We start from the raw sequence: 5,322 nt of genomic DNA, 5'->3' as shown, positions 1-5,322 counted from the left end.
AGAGTACACTAACTGTTATTACAGGCACGCGAAGGTACTTTTAAGCTGCGACTGACAATTAAACAAAGAAGACGAAGTCGCGTCGGTGATCGAGTGTCTTCTATTATTTATTTTATACTTATTAACTCTTTCGAATATTTTTTTCACTTCTATAGTTGAGTGGTGGGACCAATATGGTTCAGAGACTCCGGATTTACAGACTTTCACCATCAAAGTTCTAAGTTTAACTTGTAGCTCATCCGGATGTGAAAGGAACTGGAGCGTTTTTTAACACGTGAGAACTAAAAAAAATGATTTCGTGTATTGAGATAAAAAACATTATATCTCAATTGTCCTAACTCCTACCAATTAGTTGACACATCTTGTTTGCAGATTCATACAAAGAAGATGAATCGACTAACCTTGAAACACCTCAATAATCTAGCGTTCATAAAATACAATAGAGCATTAAGGCGTCGCTACAACCACCACAATTTAATTGATCCAATTCTTTTCGACAATATTTATGAGGCTAATGAGTGGCTAACCAGAGTCCCCGAAAATTGTGAAGATGAAGAAGTATTTGAAGGTGACTCTAATTTCACTTGGGGTGATGTTGCGGAGGCTAGTGGAGTTGGGGAGAACCCTTATGGTTTAAGGGGGACTACTTCAAGTTCAATCTCGAATATGAAGGGAAAAAATGTGGGTACTATGAGTCAATCCTTAATTGATGAAGATGAAAGTGATCATGAAGAGGAAGAAGAAGATGACGAGCAATATGAACATAATAGAGGAATTCAAGATTTTGATCAACATCTTATTCTTATTCTTCTACTCTTCTAGTTCTTTTTTTTTTCTTCTAAAAAAAAAAAGAACTAGAAGAGTAGAAGAATAAGATGTTGGTTCTAGTAATTTAGTGGTTTTGATTTTTCTTATCCTATGGTTTATGGAGGATTTTGTGGTTTCTACTTTAAGTTTTTAAATTGAACTTTTTGATTATATGCTTCTATTAACCAAAGAGGGTTGAAGTGCTAATTGAACTGCTAGATTCAGGTTCAAAAACCCAAGATGCTCTCAGGCACTACTCCCGAGGCATCTCTATACCATGAATCCTAGGATTCTACCACCACCCACAGATAGCCACCCCCAATCGCGACCAAACCCAGAAAAATCTCCGACGGACAGCCTCCCACGCGCCCTCACGCGCAACCTACTTCCGGCGACCTCTATGCCACGCGCCAGCGCGTGAGGCAAATTCCGGCCAGATCTCGACTGGTCGCCTTCAGACAGCGTCTTCACGAGGCCATTCCGAGCCTACCCATCTAACTTTCTCCAAAATCCGACGACTTTCACTATTTTCCGGCGACGGGGGAGGTTTTTCCACCAGATTTCAAATTTTCTTCTTCAGTCAGCCTTTTAGAAATGATGGACTCTACAGAGAGAAACTCCTACTTCTCTCTAGAATCTAGAAAACTGGAAAAAATGTCTTTTATCAAAGTTGCCTCTTGACCAACCCTAGAACTTGAGGGAAGATGTCATCGGAAGCTCGACGTAGGGCAGGAGCCGCACTTCTCGCTGTCTGAGGAGCACACTATCAATCTTGTCTGATTGGATCTTTCTCCAAATGGGTTGGTTCTCCCGAGGCTGTTAGGAATTGGGCAGCAGATGCATGGAACGTCAATGGCGGGCTGAAAATAACGCAACTGGGGATACGCAATATCTCTTTTGATTTCTCGACGAGTCTCAAGCTTCAGAAATTCTTGTTAGAGGAAACAAATGGTTTGATGGGAACTTTTTACATCTAGACAGATGGGTGGAGCACGATGGGTGTCTCGACTATCGTTTCACCAGCGAAACATTGGTGGTCAACATGGTGGGTCTCCCGGTGCATCTTTGGTGCCTTGACCTCTTCAAGAAGATTGGGGAAATCTGTGGGAGCTTTATTGATGTCACTTGCAGCCTACATGATCTATCGCTAGTGAGGATTGCGGTGAGGAAAGGGGGCAGAATCCCTGTCTCCACTGTGGTGGAAGATGGCTACTTGAGTTATAGGGTGTGGTTGGGCCCTGAATTTCGCCCTATCTTTATGCCTGTGATAGTGGCGGAAGAAAAGGGAAGGTAAAATAGAAGAGAGGGGAGGGGAAATCAGTCTCTGAGGGGAGGGGAGGGCTCACCGGATCAGTGGTCTATGCCGGAATCAGATGTTAGATCGAGAAGAGACGGGAGGTTTGAATTTGGGAGAAGAAGACAAAATTTCAATAGGAGGGAAAGACGTGAATCGGTTAGTGATGCGGCCCGAAATGGTAGAATGGGCCAGTCATCTTCTAATTATCCTAGGGCCGGGCAAGTTTTCAGCAAGTATAGGCCTGGGCCTCCTCACATGGGCCCAACAACTTTTCCCAATTCTATTAGAATTGATCCTAAGGGGCCCAGATTATTTCAAGCTGCGTCTGTTAAGGCTCCCAAGCATATGGGAACAGTCGTTCTTCCTTCTTCTGCCAATGGTGCTACACACAATGGCATTTCTGCACCGAGCTCTAGTGACCTTCGCCCTTCTTCGATGGCCGCTGCTTCAGGGGCGACACCGGCTATAGATGGTGCTGTTATTCCACGGCCTCGCGCCTCTGATGGACCCAGCTCCATCGCCCCCTCATCTGCTCCTGGGCTTAGTTGTGTTGAGGCTACACTTCAAGCTTCTTCTTCTTCTCGGAAGATCGTTGAGTATGCCCCATTTGATGTTAGTGCCGGACCAGTATTTTTAGTTAAGATGCCGCCAAGGGCTCCATGCTCTCCTCCTTCCTGCTACCCTACTGGTGTTCCTGGTCATTCCTGTAGCAGCGGGGTGCTAATTTAAGAGATTGATACCCCTCAAGGAAATGGCGAGATCCTTTCGGCACCTAAAGTTCCTATTTGCTAGCAATGCTATGGTCTTGTATTCCTCCGGTAGGGGCAAGGAAAGGGTACATATAGAAGACGCCTGTCCAATCTCGTCACGGATTGGAGGATGGGATATGTCTTTCTGGATGGAGGATAAACTATTAAACTTTGGGAAGTTTCTAGGTGTTTCTTTTGAAGGGAAGGACGATAGGGTGTTAGAACTGTTGAGGGAGATTGAGCAACAATCTTGTTATGATGGTGCAGGGAGGGAGTTGGGTCAAGGTGTTAAGCAAAATAATTTAGGGGATGTAGTGATGTACCAGAAAAGGGGCCGGGTGTATGACAGTGAGGAAGGGAGCTCGGTTAGAGGGGTGGGAAGAAGGGGGATATTGTTTCTTATAGAATGAATGACCCAAACAATAGGGCCATCATCAAAGTGGGAGTTAGAGAGTTGGGTGCTAACCTAGTTTGCTTTCAGGAGACAAAAATGGAAGCTTTGTCGGATGTGATTGTGAGGAGTGTCTGGGGAGGTAGTTGGGTAAAATATGACTGGGTTCCAGCAGTGGGAAGTGCCGGGGGCATTCTTATAATGTGGGATGATAGAAGCTTGGAGGTAAAGGAGATTAAGAAGGGAGTTTTTTCTTTAGCAGCTCTTGTCAAAGATAGAGTGAGTGGGGTGGAATGGGGATTTGGGGGAGTGTACGGATCGGTAGGAGAAGGGTCCAAGGTGTTTTTCTGGGAGGAACTAGCCAATATGATGGGGGAATGGGACATTCCATGGGTTCTGGGGGGAGACTTTAACACTATTAGATTTCCGGAGGAGAGATTAGGGTGTAGTATGATTTCGAGGGCCATGGAGGAGTTTTCTGACTTCATCAATGATCACTTTCTCATTGATCTTCCTCTGTCAGGGGAAAGGTTTACTTGGGCCAGGGCGGAGGATTCCAACTCAAGGTCTAGACTTGATAGATTTCTGATATCGCCCTCCTGGGATGAGCTGGTGCCGAATGTGCTGCAGATTCCTTTACCTAGGCTGACTTCGGATCATTTGCCTATCTTGCTAGACGAGTGCAGAGGGAGGGGGGTGCGTGCTCCCTTCCGATTCGAGAACATGTGGTTGAAGGTGCCGGGATTTGGTGACAAGGTGAAAGAATGGTGGACAAGCTACGGGATATCAGGGACACCTTCATTCCGTCTTTCGAAGAAACTTAAATTGCTCAAGGGAGATTATTAGGTGGAATAAGGAGGTCTTTGGGTGGGTAGAGGTTAAAATGAGGCAGCTTATGCATGAATTGGGGGATCTAGAGAGAGGGGAAGGGGCGAGGGAGTTAGATGAATCTGAGAAAGAGAGATTGGGGGAGGTTAAGAGGGAAATAGTCGAGTTAGCAATAGCTCGGGAGACTAGTTGGCGGCAAAAATCGAGGGCGCTATGGTTAAAGGAAAGGGATTCGAATACCAAATTTTTCCACAGGGTGGCAGTTGCAAATCGAAGGAGAAACTTCATAGAGTCCTTAGTTGTGGGTGGGGTGAGGATTGAGGGAGAGGAGGAGGTAAAAGGGGCGATAGTGGGGTTTTACGAGAACTTATACAAAGAGGAAGTTAGTTGGAGGCCGACTTTGGGGGAATAGAGTTCAACCACATAGGGGAGAGAGACAGTGAGTGGCTAGAAAGGGCTTTCGAGGAGGAGGAGGTGCACGAGGCTGTGTCGAGTTTTGCTGGTGATAAGGCCCCCGGCCCTGATGGTTTCTCCTTGGCCTTCTTCCAGCTCTGTTACGACACCATCAAGGGGGAGTTGATGGAAGCCATTGAATACTTCCATGTGAATGGTGTTTTCGAGAGAAGTATCAATGCTTATTTTATTACTATTGTGCCTAAGAAAGAAGGTGCATCTTGTATCAGTGACTACAGGCCTATTAGTCTCGTGGGGAGCATTTACAAGATTATTTCTAAAGTGCTTTCCAATAGACTCAAGAAGGTTCTTGACGTGTCTGTTTCGTCCTCCCAGAATGCGTTTGTGGAAGGTAGGCAGATCCTGGATGCCGCTTTGGTGGCAAATGAACTTGTAGACGCCAGAAGGAAAAATAGAGATCCCGGCTTACTATGCAAGTTGGACCTTGAGAAGGCTTTCGACTATGTCAATTGGGAGTTCCTGTATTTCATTATGATGCGGATAGGGTTTGGGGCAAGATGGAGGGGATGGATCAAGTTCTGCATTTCCTCAGTCAGATTCTCTGTCATGGTTAATGGTAGCCCGTGTGGTTTCTTTGGCAGCTCCAGGGGTCTCAGGCAAGGAGACCCCCTATCCCCCATGCTATTCATTCTAGTGATGGATGCTTTGAGTAAAATGATGGATCGAGCGGCGGGCGGAGGCTTCTTGAGAGGATTCTCAGCTCCGATCGGGGTGCCCAGTGCCCGAAGAGTCTCTCATTTGCTTTTTGCGGATGACACCCTGGTTTTCTGTGATGC

Source organism: Nicotiana attenuata, unplaced genomic scaffold (assembly GCF_001879085.1).
Source record: "Nicotiana attenuata strain UT unplaced genomic scaffold, NIATTr2, whole genome shotgun sequence".
In the NCBI taxonomy this organism is placed as follows: domain Eukaryota; kingdom Viridiplantae; phylum Streptophyta; class Magnoliopsida; order Solanales; family Solanaceae; genus Nicotiana; species Nicotiana attenuata.
This window is presented reverse-complemented; position numbering follows the sequence as displayed.